Here is a 20,614-nt window from a genome sequence, read left to right as displayed (position 1 = left end):
GGCCGTCCGCGAATAGGAGTTCTGCTTCATTTTTGCTATAAATGGTAATAGAGTTTCACATACCAATAACTCATTTCACTCATTTTTCATTTAAAACTAAGAGGGAACATCTTTTTTAGTACATCAACTATCCTAAATGAGCAAATATGGTCTTTAACATTTCATAATATCTTTTGAGGTTCATCAACTATAAGGTAATATCAATTCTACTACTTTTTGCTATTTTCAATATTTTTCAGACCAAAATGCCTTTAAAGCCATGAAGGGCAATTCGATCTATTTACCCTCACATTTTCATTAAAGTATGTAGTTATTTATTTTTCGTTCTTTATTCATCCACTTTCTTCTTTTTTTCTCTCTTTACCCTATAGACAAATGTTAATTTATGCAAAATGCTCCTCCACCACACCACAATATATTCAACAACCCTCTTTCTCTACAAAACATACTTCCTCATGCACGACCCTTTCACTTTTCTTTGGAATTCCTTATGGAAACATTGAATTTTTAGGGGAATCTTGGTTTTAGATTTTGGGTCGTTGAAATGAGGTTTATGATTCTGAGGCGGCGATTTATTTGGACTGGAATTTTGAATGGTACAAAATTACATATTTTAATGAAAAATAGAGAGTAAATTACATATTTTGGGGTTTTTATATTTGAGGTATTCTGGAATAGGGTCTTTTAGGGTAAAGGGAAAGAAAAAATTAGAAAGAAGGAAGGAGATGATGAAAGAAGGAGAAAAAAATTATATTAGTATATTTTAATAAAAAAGAGAGAGTAGATAGATTGAAATGGCCTTCATTGCCTTGAGGGTATTTTTGTCATTAAAATATTGAAAATAACCAAAAAGTAGTTCAATTGATGTTAACTCATAGTTGACAAACCTCAAAAGATATTATGAAATGTTATGGATCAAATTTGCTCATTTGAGATAGTTGATGTACCAAAAAAGATGCTCTGTGTAAAACTAATACTATATACAAGTAGGACATATATTCCACCAACATTTTTTCACCCACTTTTCTTAATAATTCTTAAAACTCATGCCGCCAAAGAATGAGACTCTTAATGGTGGACGGAGGAAATAATATATTTCTCTCAAGTTTAATTGGCACACTAGTTATCTAATTAACCAAGAGTGTGCTATAAGAAAATAATGAATTTTAGTATATTTCTTTGAGATGTCTTCTGCTCACGGCTATTTTGATAAATTGGCCAAACGGTAATGTCAGGAGATATCACGTTTGAGTCCATTGTAAGGTTGTAACCCATTCTTCATTATATTTAATGTGTCGATCTTATAAGCAATCCCGCATTCCTACTAAAATGTCTTTGGGTGCTTGTACTAGAGAATAAGAGAGAAAAAGGAGAGAAGGAAAAAATGGGGAAGAATAGAGAAAGAGAGATTAAATATTCAAAAGGACAATGACTAAATAAACTGAAATGCTCTTGAAATGCTCTTTAGGGGTTTGAGTTATTTTTGAATAAAAAATATTTAAAAAGTGAAAAAGTAGTTCAAACAATATTAGATTAAAATTAATTGACATTGGTGATAATTTTTAAGGTAGGCCTATACACTTAGATAATTTCGGGTCGGCTCTAATAACCCGATAAAAATATATGGTTATGGTTGCAATTTCGCAGCCCGAATTTAAAATCGGGCCATTCGGGCTGACCCGTTCGGGTTGTCGGGTTAGGCGGGTCAGCCCGTCGGGTTGGAGGCTTCTGGACAGCGCACGTCTTTTTAACGGGCATAACTTTCACTACAAAGCTCCGATTGAGGCGTGCAAGATACCTACGCGAAGAGAATGATATGCATTAGGGGGTTATCGGACTTCAAAATCGTAAGAAATATTGACTCGAACAAGGCTGCTGCACATCCACAGATTTTGTATACATTTTTCTAATCCATTTTATATAAATTCTCAACACATATGTAAACATACCAAAATATAATCAAAATCATCCAAGACAACTCTTTAAATCCATGCAAAATCCAAATACGTCAACCGACTATATAAGATCACGAAATAAATCATTATGTGGTTCATGGATTCATAAATAGTCGTATATAAAAGGTTTCTTTTAGCATATTTCCAATGTAATTGTGCAAAGTGTTTTTGGCGCCGCTTCGTCATTGAATTATGCATAATTTGATGATTCTTAAAACAAAAATAAATTAGTATTTGACTTATTTAAAGCTGGAATAAATTAAATTTGACCAATCATAATTCAATAAAACTTTAGAGTTACTCCAATTAGATAGCATCTTGATAATTCACTCTTCAACAATTCAAAATATTTTTGTTATATCTACACTCCACCTCTCACGTTAAGAAAATTTTATTTTGTTTTCTAAGAATTGATTTATGTTTTAATTTTGAAACAAAGTGTTGATTTATGTTTTAAATACATAAACATAAAAATACTATTGATATATATTTAGTAAATAATTACGTAAATATGTAATGAATAAGTTATTTTAATTTGAGAAACTTAATCTTTTTTAGAAAATAATAAAGAAAATTAAAAATATGTATTTCATTGTTGCATGACTAATTAAAAATATGTATATAATTAAAGAAAATTAAATTTGCGTGTTATTTTTTTGAAAATATTAAAAAAATAAAAATATGCATTGGCCTGAATAACCCGGTGGGTAAGCCCGAAACCCTAAGGGTTAGGGTTGAACTTTTACAACCCCAAATGGCCTGACACCCTGAATGGGTTGACCCTATTGGTGGGGTTTATTACTCATGTTTGTAAGTGTGGAGTAGGAAATGTTGTAGGAATTGGTATAGATGATCCTCATTGGTTTTGATGTGTGTATGGCCCACCAACACTGAAATGAAACGGGTGTTCACTGAGCCCATTTGGTAATAGCATTTAGGGCTCATGTTTGAAGCAAATGAAAAATAACCCCTCAAATGTTTTACCTAATTCCAATTGCTACCCTCCTATTTCTACTTGGCAGTGTTAATGAAAATCAGCGTGGTTGTTATCCGCTTGAGAATTTCAAAGATGTTGTTGCATGCATGGATATATGATGCCATATACAATGTGTACACATGTATGCAATGTCATGAGCCACATGAGAGGATATCGCATGTGATGGCGCTTGTGTGGCGTAGGAATCTAATAAGCTGAGGTGGATCAATAACTAGCACGTGTTTCATTCGAACGAGCACGATAAGGTGGCGAATGATGTGGCGGAATAGGCGTGGGATGCATGGGAGGAACAAAGTATAAAAGGGGACCACACCACCTTCATTGGGTGTGTTGTTTTGTGATTGTTCATGTGTTTCTAGATCGTGGATGTGAAGCATTGTATCGTGTTAATTGTTTTTCCGGTTGTGTTGCTTTCATTCTCATTCTTATTTTGCAATATAACTCCTATTCAATCGTGTCATCTTGTTAATTTTCGTTGTGTTATCTGAGTGATTGTGGAATTGTTTGTGAATTCGATCTACAATTAGGAAGTCACGAGCTAAGGTGGTATCAGAGCTTTCGATCTCCAGACGAAGGATCGGTGACGCGAGGTGCTGAAATGGAGAAGAATGTGATGGAAATGGTGGAGCAACGGATGAAGGAATTTCTGGAGCAGATGATGCAAGCTCAAGGAGGAAAAATGGAGGAGATTACGCAGGCGATCGTTGCGATTAATCTGCAAAATCAGAAAAATAAATCGGTGATGGAGAATGGGGAAGGAAGCAGCGGAGGTAATGGCAAATGGAGTGAGGAGATGAGCGATTGAGGTAGATCTACATGTTACGAATTTCCCAAATTTGATGGAGATGGATTTGAGGAATGGGTTATGCGAGCGAAGTATTTTTTCAGGTCGCGAAGGTGCCGGAGGAGGAACGGATGAGAGTCGCAGCGATTCACCTCGAAGGGAAGGCTCTACAATGGCACAGGAGTTTTGAGAGTTTGTAGGGGGACATGGCCTATGCAAATTGGGCATGCTACATTTCGGCGCTGGCTGCTCGCTTCGGGGCATATGCGTTTGAGGATCCACTGGCGGATCTTCGAAATCTGAAACAGAAGGGAACATTACAAGCATATATGGATGCGTTTGATGAGTTGTATCCAAGGGCTGGAATTAGAGAGGATCAGGCACTGAGCTTCTTTATGTCGAGCTTGGTGGATGAATTGCAAATGTCTGTGAGGATGTTTAAACCTAAAGGGTTAGCAGAGGCTTACTTGTTGGGAAAGTTACAAGAGCTCACAGTGAGGGCCTTAGGAGGAAAGTTGATAAGTCTCGTTTTAGGCCTTGGTTACTGGTCAGTATAATATGCTTAATTGGATAATATCTGCAAAAATAGTTGCTAAAGTGTGCAGGATAAGGTACAAGTCAGGAGGAAAGGGGTCAAAAGGAATTCGAGTGAAAAAAGCAGTAAAATATGTGCAAACTGGTCAATATTAGCAGAAAAGGTGCAAACTGGCTAGGATAGATGCCATGGAGCTGGACACGAGATGGAAGGACGTGCTTGAAACAAACACCTATCTTAAGAGGGACACAATTGCCATTTCGCATGAGGAGGCAGCCCTAGAAATTAGGGCAAGCCACCTTATAAATAGGGCTGAACATAAAGAAAAAGAGGATCACTTTTCGAGGAGAATAACTCCATTAGCTCTTAGTTTCACTCTCTAAATCCATTAGTCTGACTTGAAGCTTCCGGCCACCTGCCAGTAGGGAGTCATCATGCCTGATTCATTCCAGCTGCCGTAGTCCAGAAGTTCTTCCAGTTTCAGTTTCCGAGAAGCCAAACAATCTTTTACTTGATTTATTTTTGTAGACTTCTTAGCTTAATTGCTTGTTTTGATTGTATCTCACTTGGTTTCCAGTAGCTACTTTAGTTGGAACATCTTTTGGGTGATAATCTTGAATGCAATGAAGTTTATTTTGGTTTTATTTTGTGTTTCAACATGCTTATGATTTCTTTACGTTGATTTCTGTTGTTTAAGTGCTCGAATCTGCCTAGCTTAGTTAGATCTAGTTTTTCCTTAAGTGTTTACAAGTTTTAATCGGTTTATGTTTCTTCTAAAAAATGCATGGAATTTGTTTCTGCTTGTTATTGTCACCTGTCCTGTTGACCAGTTTGCGTAGATCTCAGTTTTTCTTGCTTTCGTTCTCGATTTCAAGTTAAATATTACATTTACGAATTTTTGAGCTTGAGCATTCATCAACTAAGTTTGTTAGATCTTTTTAGTTTAGCTTGGTGAAGAAGAAAATGTCACAATCAAAGAATGAGACCAGTTGTGTTGCTTTTATTGCTTTTTGCTTTTGTACTTGCACTTTTTCAGCTTTTCTGCACACCTAGCAGACAATCTGCCAACGTGTCATTTGATTCCCTATACCTCTTGTCTAGCCATTTTTAGTAAGTTTCCTCTAGTAGCTTCTCACATGCACATTCACACCCTAGTTTACATACACACTTTAATTTCTTTTAGGATGCAGCATTTAGAGCCACCCTTGACCAACTGGTCAGGAGGAGTATAGGTCTCAGTTTCTCCTACTAGTCAGTTTAGGTATAGGTTATGTTATCGTTTCCAAGTTCAAGTTTGCCACTTTATATATAACTCCCATTTCATTTCACGCCTAGTTTAATCTTAACCCCATAAAGTGTGGTAGCAAACCAACCTTCCAAGATGTCTTCGCAATTGCACACGCCCTCTCCATCTCTATGGGATCGATCCTTTACACCACCACTATACTAGCCAGTAGAAGTGGGTTGAGGTTTTTGATAGGGAAGATAGACATAGACCCAACGACACAACTAGGTCTAGGTACCCTCCTAGCCAGTTGACACAGACACAGAGTCAAAGTCTATCTTCTATGCTCTTTCAAATGGCCCCGTTGCCGGGGAGGGATGGCGTATCATGTGCTTTTGTTAAGAATTTTGGTGTATTATTGTAAATAAACTTTTCTTTCTTTTTGTGTTCAGCAGTTAAAAGACATTGAGTCTAACTGGCTAAGGGGAGAAGGGGTAAATCCAGTCACCACTCATTCAGGATTAACCACTGCCTTGCCTGTTGACTAGGATGCGAGCAGTGAAGAAGATCGCAGCACAACCATCAAGAGTGAACCAGAATCAATATCTGCTTCTGAAGAGGAGAAAGACAACATTGCTGACGACCAGGAAGATGATCCCGAGATAGGCTCACTGTACGCCCACTTGGATGGCGAACCACCGCAAGTTATCGTCATGACCTTAGGACAAGAAGTAGTCTACGTGAAGCCCCACATAATAGCCGTCTTGCATGTTTTCTTGGGGAGGAGTTGTGATAGCCCATACGAGTTCTTGCATGAATTTTGCAAAATCTGCAAGGCTCATAAGAGACCTACGGGATCAAGCGAGGATGACTCTAGGTTGAAGGCCCTTCCCTTTGCCCTTAAGGGGAGACGAATACTTGGTTCATGAGGCTGCCACTAAATTCTATCAGAACCTGGTCTGGCTTCAAGATGATGTTTTTGGATCAGTTCTTCCCAGCGGCCAAGACAAGCGCACCCAAAAAGGAAATCCAAGGAGTTATACAAGGTTATGATGAGACCCTTATCAAGATACATGGGTCTGTAGGATGCATGCCAAAACCACCACACGTTGGAAGCAGAAATTTACTTGATTTTCTATGAGGGAATGAATGAGGAGAACAGAGACTTAGTGAACTCATCAAGTGGAGGAAGTTTTTTCAAACTACGAGTTAGTGAAGCCAAGAAGATCATGGGAAAGCTTCTGAGTGCAAAGAAAGCGTATGATAATCCGTGAGATTGCCACGTAAGAATAGGAACCGCGAATGCTTTAGCGGTCGAGAAGGATGATAAAATGGAGCTGAGGATGGACAAGCTGGAGAAGGCTCTGTTAGCTGCGATAGAGAAGAATGCACCAGCCTCCCCAGTCAAGAGTCAACCGGTAGATGAACCGAGGAACAAAAAAACCGAGTTATGAACCTCCAGAAGACATGGATGGTATGGCCCAAGTTAATGCAGCCGGGTATTGAAATCCCAATGGAAGTTGGAACCCTGGGAGGTAGCGGGAGGCAGCGGGATGCACCATGAGAGATCACCCGAACTTCAAATGGGGGGATGGGAACCAAAATCAACCCCTCCAGCTTCAGAATCCCTAACATGGACCTTCCACCCAAGCCCACCATTCTAACTGGTCAGGAAGGAACTAACAAAACCAGAGTCCACCCCAGAATCAAAATCAACATAATCAAAACCAATCATTTTCTTACATACCATCCCACCACCAGAAAATTACCAAAATCATCTGAACCAGAGTTTCCAACCCTACCAAAACCCCCCGAACCCCAATTACAACCAACACCACAACTCAAACCAATACAACCAGTACCCCTCTCACCAAAATCAGCCCAACTATTCCCATCACCCACATCCTAATGCCCAGTACAACTCTCATCCCCAACAAAATCCCAACCAATTCCCTTCACCCTCATTCGTGGGTCCATTGGCTGGGGTTAGCGGAGTACTGGTATAACACTACATTCCACTCGATGATTAAAATTACTCCCTTTGAGGCATTGTATGGGTTTGCCCCTCCATTACATGTCCCATATCTTCTAGGTGACTATAGTATTGAAGCAGTGGATGTGGCTCTGCGCGATAGGGAAGAAATGATCGATTTGCTCAAACAAAATGTCTAGAAGGTGGCTGCTAGAATGAAGAAACAAGCTGACCGCACACAGACTGATAAAGAGTATATTATTGGGGACTGAGTTTGAATGAGATTGTAGGCGTATATGCAGAAGTCCATTCGAGGGCACTATTAGAAATTTGAGCCAAAGTATTATGGGCCTTATTAGATTGTTGACAAGATTAGAAAGGTAGCCTATAAACTCAATCTACCTGCATCGGCTACTATACATGACGTATCCATGAATCGTTGTTGAAGCCTGCGGTGCCCCCTACCGGGCCAATATCCGACATTCCTTCACCCTCCCACATCAATGATGTGATTCCGCAGGCTTTACTCGAAAGGAAAATGGTTAAAAGGCACAACCACGCTGCTACCAAGTGGTTGATTCACTAGGTGGGACGATCGCCAGCAGATGCATATTGGAGTTTTCCGACGTGATAAAAGAAAGGTTTCCATGGTTCCTTGGGGACAAGGAACCTTAAGGGGAGGGTATTGTTACATGCATGGATATATGATGCCATATACCATATGTACACATGTATGCAACGTCATGAGCCACATGAGAGGATATCGCATGCGATGGTGCTTGTGTGGCGTAGAAATCTAATAAGCTGAGGTGGATCAATAACTAGCATGTGTTTCATCCGAACGAGCACGATGACGTGGCGAATGATGTGGCTGAATAGGCGTGGGATGCATGGGAGGAACATAGTATAAAAGGGGACCACACCACCTTCATTGCGTGTGTTTTTGTGTGATTGTTCATGTGTTTCTAGATCGTGGATCTGAAGCACTGTATCGTGTTAATTGTTTTTCCGGTTGTGTTGCTTTCATTCTCGTTCTTATTTTGCAATATAATTCTTATTCAATCGTGTTATCTTGTTAATTTTCGTTGCGTGATCTGAGTGATTGTGGAATTGTTTGTGAATTCGATCCACAATTGGGAAGCCACGAGCTAAGGTGGTATCAGATGCAATTCATTTCGCTGAATAAATTCAGATCAGTGAAGTCGGAATTAGAGAAAGAAGAAGAGTCCATTTGACAATTTTGTTGAATTCTCCCCGAAATCTTTGATTTGTTCAAGGAAATCAGCTAAAAGCAAGACACTTCTCCCCAATTCCGTGCATTCTCTCTTGAAGAAACCAGAGAAGCACGCGACGGAGATACGGGAGTCGTAACTTCGTCGGCCATTTCATAGGAACTGCGGTTTCTGTTTGGCATTTTCACAAACGGATTGTCGACATCGTGGTATGGCGAAATAGAGGCTGCCACAATGCCGTGATCGAACGGAACCAAAATAGGGTTCTGCCATGAGCTTGGGTTTTGTCAGGGGTGAAGAGGTCATTTCGTGTACAATTAAGCCAAACAGTGTGCGGGCCTGCCATGAGCTTGGGTTTTCAAGAATTATATCACATAACATGAAAGTGATCAGTTTTACACCTATAAGTCCTCAGTTTATTATTGAAGGACTCTTTACTCTCTTTTCTCTTCTCCCTAATTATTCATTGACTGTGTGTGTGAGTGGCTTAAACAATAAAAGATTAATACCTAAGGTCAAAGGTCTCAAGTTCGAATCCCTGTTGCTCGACCTTTAAATATAATATTTTTGTACGTTCCAATTAAGTCCAGACATTTCTTTTGAGCATGGATACTAAGAATAAAATAAGAGCGATTAGATGTTTTAATATTTTTTTGTAAAAAAAGAAACGATTCAACTTAGTTGACACATCCCAAAAATGAATATAACTCAATTTAATTGGGACGGGGGAGTACTATAAATTAAACATTTAATATGAGCAAAATTAGACATAAAAATAATTTTAGATTAAAATAACAAAATCAAAGACGGAAGGATGCAAAACAAAAATAATATAAAAAAATATTAAATGCCAGGTTTTGAAAATGGGTCATTTGTTATGTGTTTTTGTAGTTACAATTGTATGTAGATGGAAGAAGCACTTATAAGATTTGAATAATAAAAAAATAGAATGCAATGTGAACTCGAGGTTTATTTTTATCATATCTATTCATTTGAGACTAAGAAAACTAAGATGATTAAAGTAATAAAGCCCGCAAATAGTTTGGTAGCGTTTATATTGTAATTTGTGTTTAGTGGGAAGAAGACGTGTCCCAAAACCACATCACGATTAGCCTAATTAAGATTCACAGGGGTATATTCAAATTAAATATTAGTGGATAACTTTATGAGGTTGCAAATCCATATCACGTCACAGGAATAGGGAGGTTAGAAATGGTATAATTGTTGCCCAATTTTAATTAGTTTGAAATATTTTTAGAGTGATCCAAAAACAAATATTAGTGGTCTTGAGCCAAAGAGAAAAATATCAAATTAATGGATCGACGATCCTAACAAGTGGTATCAGAGCCAGATGGCTTTGGGTCGGGCCTAGATGAACTCTGGTTAGGGTTAGGCCCTAAGGACTCGAGTTAGGGTCGGGCAAGAATGACCCATGGGCCAGGACTAGAACAACCCATGTTCGCGGGGTGGTTCGTTGGGTTGCAAACCCACACCACATCACAGAGTTGAGGGAGGTTGAAAAATGTATATAATTATTGTTCAACATCAAATAATTTGAGCCTTTTGAAAATGATCCAAAAATAAATTCATGCTATTTAATTCAAAGTGGACAATATCAAATTAATATATATAGTAATAATCCAAAACTAATCACATGACTTCACCAAATCACACTACTTGATTTAGAGCATCTCCAATAACCGGCGTCACCACCGCGACGCCGATTTTTCGCCGACGCCGGTTTGACGCCGAACCATTGGAACCGGCGTCGGCGAAATCGGCGTCAAAATCGGCGTCGCCATGCCGATTCCCGCGCTGACGCCGGTTCCGACGCCGATCCTCACGGGCGCCATTGTAGGCCCCGGATCGGCGTCAAACTGGCGTCAAATTTTTAACTTTTTTTAATTCGAATTTTAAAAATTCGAATTTAAAAAAAAATTAAAAAATACTATTTATTTATGAAAATTGTTTTTAATATTTAAAAACAATTTTTACAAATAAATTTATACAAGAAATTCGTAATAGCCCATATATATTTAATGGGCTTGCGAATTATGAAACCATTCTAGGTTGTGTCTCTTTTATAGAGACATCCTTGAATGTTTTATGTTCCACATTCGATGTGGGACAAAAACCACTCTAGGTAGTCTCTCTTTTATAGAGACATCCTTGAATGTTTTATGTTTCACATTCGATGTGGGATAAAAATCATTCTAGGTTGTCTCTCTTTTATAGAGACATCCTTGAATGTTTTATGTTCCACATTCGATGTGGGACAAAAACCACTCGAGGTAGTCTCTCTTTTATAGAGACATCCTTGAATGTTTTATGTTTCACATTCGATGTGGGACAAAAATCATTCTAGGTTGTCTCTCTTTTATAGAGACATCCTTGAATGTTTTATGTTTCCATATAGAAATATTGTACTTTTTTAATTGTACTTTTTAAATTTTGTACTTTTTTTAAATTATTGTACTTTTTTTTTAAATTAATGTACTTTTTAAATTTTAATAGTATTATTCGAATTTTCCGTATTTGTTTCGTAAATTAAATTTCGTATGTTGATACGAGTGTAAATTAAGTTATATAATTGTTATTAGTGATGTGGATAGGTAGTGTGAAGGCTATGTGAGGGCTATTTGATGTCCAGTTGATGTGGCAAGCTGATGTGGCAGGAGAATTGTAGTGCTGATGATGTGGCAGTGTGAAGGCTATTTGATGACTATTTGACGTCCAGTGCTATTGGAGATGCTCTTATGGCCTTTCTTGGACAAAAGCCTATGACCGACTCTACTAAATAGTGTCATTAAAATGGCAGCTCACGGAAATAATTGTTTTTTGCACCAATGTTGCAGACTACATTAAAAAATGAGAGAAGACAGAAGACGATTGAAGGTAGAAAGGATAGATAAGAGGAGAGCCACGAAAGGAACCGAAAAATAAAAATAATTAATAAAATAACTAAAATAGCCCTAAGACTTGAATGGCATTTTGGAACCTAAAAAGTTCAAAGAGATGCGACAATATTTTTAAAGAATAGGGGAGCACAAAGGAGACGTGGGTGTTGAAAAGTAAAATGCGGAAAATAAAAGATTATTGCAGAAAGTAAAAGATGGAGAGAACTTTAAAGACTACATTGTGAATGATTTGAATTCTATTCTCTCCATGGTTACACAACTATATATAGACTCTAATTCTAGCTAAACATGGAAAATATATTCTAATTATACTAATATCCTTTTTATTTGATTTTCCATAATCTTCATTGATTTCCTTCTTTATTCTTGTCATATCTTCATCACTTGCCTTCTTGTTCTCCAATTAATTAATTTCCTTATTCCAACACTCCCCCTCAAGTTAAGTATCGAGTTTTTCGACACTTAACTTGCACGATCTTTAATTTGATAAATAATTTATAGTCGTATTTAAGAGTTCTTCAATTTCCATTGACAGTTTATGCTCGTATCGTAGAGCTTCTTCAATTCATCATTGATAATTTATACTCGTATCAAAGAGTTATTGAAAGTTTAGACTCGTTTCAAGGAGTTTTTCAATTTTTCTTCATTGAAAGTTTAGGCTCTTATCAAGGAGCTCTTCAATTTTTGTTGACGGTTTTAACTCATGTCAAGGAGCCAATCTAGACAGTTTTAACTCGTGTCCAGGAGCTTGTCTAAACAGTTTTTACTCATATTTAGGAGCTATCTTAGATAGTTTTAGCTCGTATCCAGGAGCCATCTTTGATAGTTTTAACTCATATCTAGGAGCATTTTAGACAGTTTTGACTCTTGTCGAGGAGCTAATTCTGACAGTTTTGACTCTTGTCAAGGAGCTAATCTGACAGTTTTGACTCTTGTCGAGGAGCTTATTTAGACAGTTTCTGATTCTTCGACGCTTCGCGGCCATTGTGCGTCCCCCATCTATGTGTGGCGACACTATCTTCTCCCATTTAGTTTAAGAAGGCCTCATCTTCTCTTATTGGCTTTGGCTTTTTCCGTGGTTGTTCCTTTAACATCATCTTATGGCAATGGGTTCTCAATGTCCTCTCGACGACATCCCATTCCCACCAACTCTTCACAGCGGCTGTGTGGCGGCGGCATTTGCTCTCCCCCCTCGTTGCACAGACGTTGGCTACTCCGCCTTAATCCTCGGCAATTATCTCCTTGATTCGGAGATTGAATCGTTTGGCAGTGGTTGATATCTCCCCTCTGCCAAACACTTCATTATAACATGAGTTCACAGCCTCTCACGGCTGCCACCTCTTCGGTAGTAGATTTTCCTTTCTCGATGGCTTCTTCTTCTCCGGACCATTTATGCCTGAAGCTATCTTCTCTTGCATAGGCACTGCTCCAATCATCTCGAATAATTATCCGGCTGGGGCTAAACTCTCCCCCTCTGCAGGATAATTCTTCGACTACTATATCTCCTTACCTGAATGCCCTGCTGCTGGTCATGGCAAGCTTCTCACGGGCCATTCTGGCGGTACTTTCTCAGGCCAGATCTGATTGTTTGGTCAGATACTTCCTCTCCCCCTCGGCCAAACAAACTGTGGACTCCTTTGTTTTCTTCTTTTGAAAGGGGCTGGACGGCGTCGCTCCATCAGCCACTACCAACGATATTTTTTTTCCATTTTGGTGTCTCCATCTTAGAGACTTGATCTCTTCTAATGTCCTCTGCTCGCCCTCTGCCATCTGCTCATGGTCTCCAATTGCAACACCTAGCGGGGTCGTGAATTCCCATGGGTTAGTGGCTATTCTATCGTCCACTCCTTTTATGACACATGATAGCTTCTACTTTAGATGCAGGTTGCCTTGGGGGAACATTTGGTCTTCTTCAGTGGCGGTTTGAGTTTCAAAATTGGAGTGTTGATGTTTAGATCTTGGGTTTGGTTTCTAGTTTGTTGCCGTGGTGGTGGTTGTAGAGTTGTAGCTGTGAAGAAGGGATGTATAGGTTTGGTAAAGGTTTTCATGGAAGATAGAAATTAGATCCAAATTCCAACTACGCGTATGAGTTTGGTTAGGATGGGGTTTTTTTTTTGATATAGAGACAATGTTCGATCCCTTTTGATCGAACCTGCTCTGATACCATGTTGAAAAGTAAAATGCGGAAAATAAAAGATTATTGCAGAAAGTAAAAGACGGAGAGAACTTTAAAGACTACATTGTGAATGATTTGAATTCTATTCTCTCCATGGTTACACAACTATATATAGACTCTAATTCTAGCTAAACATGAAAAATATATTATAATTATACTAATATCCTTTTTATTTGATTTTCCATAATCTTCATTGATTTCCTTCTTTATTCTTGCCATATTTTCATCACTTGCCTTCTTGTTCTCCAATTAATTAATTTCCTTATTCCAACGGTGGGTATATTGCAAACTTCACTCAAATAATTTAAATGTTATGTTTTGCTTACAATTGTATCGACTTCTAAATGTTGTTTGTGAGAGGCCGAAACTAGTAAACGCCACTATTATTTGTTATATTTAAAATTTATGTAAATTATTAAAAAATGTTTTTAATTTTTATTGAGTTGATGTCTAGAAAATTACAAAAATAGTCGAATCTTTACAAATACTTTTTTTTCCATCATCCATTATTATTGTTGTTTGTGTTAACCTTTTCCATATCAAATCTAAAAAGCTCTAAAATCGCAATTTAGTTTTATTACTTGAAATCAAATGTAATTTTGTGTTACGTGTATTGATTTCAATATTATTCTCTCTCATTAGTCACATGACATTTGAACAACGGTTATCGATTTCTTTCTAAAACGCGAAGCTCTCTATAAGTTATAGTAATGAGGAACTTTTGATTGTATCTATTTTGTTTTGGCTTTTGAGGATATGCAGTTGAGGGTGCGTTATGGTGACAATCCTTCTTAAAATGACAACGTACCACTAATCTCGTGCTGCCACGTGTTACGTTATCATGCAATATTAGGGGCGTATCCTACAATATTCATTAGTATGCGTTTTAGATAAATTTCTATAGATTGCATGATAGTAATAGGTGGATTGCAGTATAGATAGTTGAATATTGCATTATTGCCTATAATACAAAATAAATGTATACAAAAGCAATCAGTCTATATACATAATGCAAATTAAACATGCATGTAATACAATATTTACTCAACAATCTACACTTCACCACTCATTACTGTCATACAATATATAGAAATCCATCTAAAACGCCTACTAATAAATATTGCAAGATAACGTGTCACGTGGCAGCACGAGGTTGGTGGTATGTTGTCAAGGGTCCTCAACTTAATACACCCCTATTCAGTTCTGCTCACAATTAAATTATATCGTGAGTCTATAGTTACATTCAACCCGAGTTTCAGATCTTATACTCTAGTTGACTTTAGTTTGCATGTTATATAAAATTTTGCAATATATAGATTGGCCTTTCTTACCTAGACTGCTATTAAAAATATACTACTGCTATTATTTAACTTGTATTTTTTAGAATTAATTAATTTGTTATTTAAGTTAGTATCTACACTTATTTTCTATATTACGAAACTCTTTAAATAGTGATAAATTGATAATGAATTAATTAGTTACTGCAACTGTTTCTTGCACCCAACATGATATATCAAAAATCTATTGCGTGAACGGAAGCAATATATACTAAATGCTACATCTATATATAGCATAGTCCATTGATTCAGATATATAAATTCTCTAGTATCTAAGCTATTGTCCATTTTAAACTTCCTAGACTTCCGTGTAATATAAATTAATTCGTTTATTCAACTTAATGAAACTATAATATTTATCTTATAAACCATGACTAATGAGAAAAAATGTCAAGTATCACACGTATTTCCTCTTTGTTAGTCAAAATAAATTTGATCTTATAATTCAGCCATTTATTTGAGAAAATATTAAGTGATCATGACACACTAAGGTGGCAAGATGATTCGGTATGTCCAGCCATTACATTTTTAACAGGTGGAAATAAATAGGGTGTCATTTATAACTAATTATGAAACATAATTAATTCTCAAAAAAAATATTATAAAAATATTATGAAGGATTGTATAGTGTAATTCTTATTATATAATAAAATATAAATTACACTATATTATTATCAGAAGAGTGTTGCTAACTATAATTAAATAATAGCTCTTAGATATTCAAATAAAGGGCCTAGATCAACAGCCTTAAATGTCAATACGAATCAACAGAAAACATCAATAAGGGTATTCAGGTCAATTTATAACAAATTAGTTGTAACTAACTTTTGAAAAATATCACATAACTTTAAAACGCATATAACTTTCTCGATTTAAATTATTTTTTCACACAACATATATCAAATTAAAGATAATTTCATAAGGATTCTAACGAGATCTCACTTGCATATGTTCCGATGTTAAAATTTGAAAAATAATTTGAAAATTTTCAATTTTTTCGTACAACAAAAAATGTCAAACATAGTATATAAAATATGTCAATATAATACATGTAGAATGTCATTCTTAAAGCAATGTGTTGACATTCTCAAAGCATTGTGTTGATATTTTCAAAACACTATATTGACATTTTCATCCAAAACCCTAATTTGGTAGTCTTTTTATCTATTTCGATTTAATTAATAAAAATGAAAAATACACGTGGCAAATTTTAGACCGCTAGATTTCTAATAGGGATGTCAATTGGGCTAACCCGCTCCGGTTCGGGCCAATCCACTGGGGTTGTCGGGTTATTTGGGTGCGGGTTATTCGGGTTGTGAATTTTTTGGGTTATAAATTTTCGGCCATAACCCTAAATCTCCAGGTTTCGAGCTAACCACGGGCTATTCGGGTTGTAAGTGATCTTATGAGTTACTTTCTTTCCAATCCAATATTCTAACTTTTAAAAAAATAGATTGTCGCAAATAGTAAAGTATTATCAAAGTGATCAAAAGAAAAAAATAATAACAATTGAAAATTGAAACAAAATACATAAACATATCGCTAATTAGTAGCACACGTGAATCCGGCACAATTAAATGGAAATCATGCATTTCAAAGGGGTTGAATGACATTCTTTTGTATACCCAAAAAATAAATTCTAAGTAGTTGAAAAAAATAGTATAGATAAACTCCATTGATTTGAATGACATTCTTCTACATCAATAATTTTTGAAACTTCAACCGGATGATTGTCTTCGAGAGGAAAAACGTAATGCGACATTTAATATGAGTAAATATTAATAACATCTATATTCCATATAACACTAACTTTCAATTTGAGAGGGAAGACATAATTGCCTTATATACTTCATATAAATGTTGCGTTTAATATTGTAATTACCATATATACTCGCAACCCACCGACCCAAATGGGTCAGCCCAAAATTTTAATTATATTTGTATTTTAAATGTAAGTATATAACCCAAAATTTAAATTATATTTTTATTTGAAATGCTTAATCCATGGGCTAACTCGCAACCCACCGACCCAAACGGATCAGCCCATGTAGCCCTATTTTGTATCTGAGTTGCGATTTTCTGGCCATAATCCTATGATTTTACCGGGTTATTCGGGTCGACCCGCGGATTTTGGGCTAGATTGACATCCATAATTTCTAACATTCTATGGTCTTAAATTAGTTGTAGTTAGCAACTAGAGAATGAGTTAGCCATTGATCTCTCCATTTATCATCATATATAAAATTTAATTAAAATTTAACAAAACACTTTCATCCATTTAATGCACTACATATATAATTAAACAAAACTCTTACGCACATTTAATGCACTACATATATAATAGTAGTATACTTATTAGCAAAAAAAAGCAATTTCATCAAATTTGAAATGGGTAGAACAATATGATCATTTTTTATTATTATTCACGATTATTTATATGTATATATATTATGTATATGCGATTGCTATTATTTTGGTATAATTTCCAACTTTCTATAGTTGACTATATAATGCTATGATTATGGAGAATTAACTATGTTTCCGTAATTATATATCTAGTTGGAAATGACACTCGATTAATTTCCACTTGTTAAAATGTAATAATAGAACATATCAAATCACATTGCCACCTTGGTATGTCATGATCATTGAATATTTTCTCTATTTATAGATCTTTTATTATTTCTTGAAATAGAATTACACACTTAAAATGAGATGGTCCCAAAATATAAAGTAAATGAAAAACTTTAAATATGATGGAAAAAATACATGACTAATTATTATATCTTCACCAGACGAATTAATGATTCGACTAACACACTATAGATTTGAGCTTAGTTATAATTTCTATGTATTGTTTACACGTACACGTTTGTATCTTTTATATGATCAAACTGATTTTTGAATAAATAAACTATATAAATACATAGGTCAATAAAAAATGTGACATCCTCTAATTCACGTTCCTTTCATTTGCCTATAAAATAAGTACTGCATACTACTACAAAATATTCATAAGAAACTCAAAGCCAAATCAAGACCCGAGTTCCCACCAAAAAATGAATAGTAAAATACCACAAGAATTAGAGTCATGGTCACAACTTGATGGCAAAATTGTCATGGTCACTGGCGCCTCCTCCGGCCTCGGCCTCGAATTCTGCATCGACCTAGCCAAGGCCGGCTGCAAGATCATCGCCGCCGCTCGTAGAATTGATCGGCTCAACTCCCTTTGTGATCAAATCAACCAAATGGACGTCCCAATCGGCGGTCCACGTCGAGCTATTGCAGTGGAGCTCGATGTCAGTGCTAGTGACCCGTTAATCGCCGAGTGCGTGGAGAAAGCTTGGGATGCGTTGGGTGCATAGATGTTTTAATCAACTATGCTGGAGTGAATGGTAGTAGAATTTTATTTATTTAACTTCTTAGTATCATGTTTCTATGAAAATTGTGGTATGTGACAATATTTGGTAAGTATGTTGGAAAATAACACACAATCATAATAACAAATCAAGAATTGATTACTCAATTCATCTCTATTATGCTACATCTAAAGGCAATATAAAATCAAATACCTCTAACTAGATAATTATTAGTGGTAATTACTAGTGATAATGAGTAGCAAAAAAGAGGGTGATGATTTAGATTCCTCAAAATGCATGTTTGTATGGCCAAAGAAAGTGTGACTAGATCTCTCGGAGAAGGATTGGGAAAAGGTGGTGAAAACCAACTTGAAAGGCGCTTGGCTACTCTCCAAGAATGTTGGGGCGCGAACGCGGGATGGCGGTTGCGGTGGCTCAATCATCAACATCTCATCGATTTTCGGCCTAAATCGAGTACAATACCGCGGTAGCGTTGCCTATAGTTCCTCCAAAGCTGGTCTTGATTCTATGACAAAGGTAGGCTTTCATGCAAGTTGAGATGCTTGAACGTAGCTAAACTCACAATGATCCATCCGTCTACGAAAAATAAACAAGTTTTGCCATTTGGTCCGTACATGAAAAATAGACTAAGTTTAAAAAGGAAAGTGGACCTCACAATCATTCTAACACTCATTCCATTACCAATACTAAATACTAATGTGGACCTCACAATCTACTAACACTCATTCCATTACCTTTTCCCTCCCATTCAGCCACTCTTTCACTTTTTCATATGTCTTTCTTACTTTACCAATTATACATTGTGTTTGAAATGAAGTTTATCTTTCATTTAGATAAGAACATAATCATTTTGTAGAATTTTTTTTCTTGATTTTCCATTTCTATATGTGGTGTTTGAATTGATAGTATGTTATCTATAGTCTTTAATATCACACGTTTGATTTGCTATATAAAGCCTCACTATAGTAAGAAATTCCAAAACTATCCTCTGTCTTTTTTTATATTTCCAAGATTGGGGGCTATATATATTAGTAAATTCCACATAATTCAAGATTGATATAGTGTTGCACATATTATTATCACTCAATTTTCCATGATAATAAAACACCTTTTTTCAGCCTTAATTCAACGGGCCCTTGTCCATTGAACGGGTCGTACAGAAAATTTAACCAACATATCAAACACTAGATTGGACCATTCACAATCTTGTCTATTTTTAGTTGATGGAGGGAGTATATAATTTGAATTATGTATAATTATGGCTCTGGAGTTGGGAGAGTACAATATTAGGGTGAACTCAATTGCGGCGGAGCTTTTTAGAGCAGAGATGACAGTGGATATATACCGGAAAAGTAGTGAGCTGCTAAAAAGTGTGGTTGAGAAAACAGTTCCATTAAGAAGAGTATTTAGTTCAAGCTATGTTTCAGGCAATGTATTTATTGTTGATTCCGGCGGGACTCTCCCAGCCTTTTCCCATATTCGCTTCACTTTGATATCTATCTCTATTTTCAACTCATTATCCCCCACTCTATGTCACTCCCCATTATAATAATAAAATAAATATTATTTTATTAATTCCAACTCTTATTTATGGATCTTGATTGTGTCAAATTGTATTAATTTTACATTTAACATGACAAGTAGTATATTAAAAACTCAAATGAAACTATAGCACAATCATCATATATTAGAAATCAATCATATTCAATCAACAACATAGATATTATTTAAAAATAATATCAATATATCAATATTCAACTATCCTATATTGACTATGACATTCATTTTTACGAGTATCCATATCTTAAAAATATTTTAAAATTCTGTAGTTATAAAAAGTTGAAGAAGGAATTGTTCTTTCATGTCACAACATTAAGTGATAATAAAAAATATGTCAAAAATATATAGTTAAGTTTATTAAAAATATATACCTTTCAAGGAATTGAGGATATTTTCGTCCAGAAAAATTTGAAAATAGCCAAAAAGTACTTCAATTGATATTAACTCATAGTTGATGGACCTCAAATGATATTAAGGATGGACGAGTCCCATGCCACTTGATCACACTCCTCGGGTTTAATAATTGTACTACTTATGATATAG

General features: G+C 36.0%; 1 pseudogene; it reads left to right on the top strand.

Moving 5' to 3' along the window:
* The first annotated feature begins 18,176 nt into the window (after positions 1-18,176).
* On the top strand, positions 18,177-20,060 carry LOC121809032 (annotated as a pseudogene).
* The last annotated feature ends 554 nt before the right edge of the window (positions 20,061-20,614 follow it).

Source organism: Salvia splendens, chromosome 6 (genome assembly GCF_004379255.2).
Source record: "Salvia splendens isolate huo1 chromosome 6, SspV2, whole genome shotgun sequence".
Taxonomy (NCBI): Eukaryota; Viridiplantae; Streptophyta; class Magnoliopsida; order Lamiales; family Lamiaceae; genus Salvia; species Salvia splendens.
This window is presented reverse-complemented; position numbering and strand designations above follow the sequence as displayed.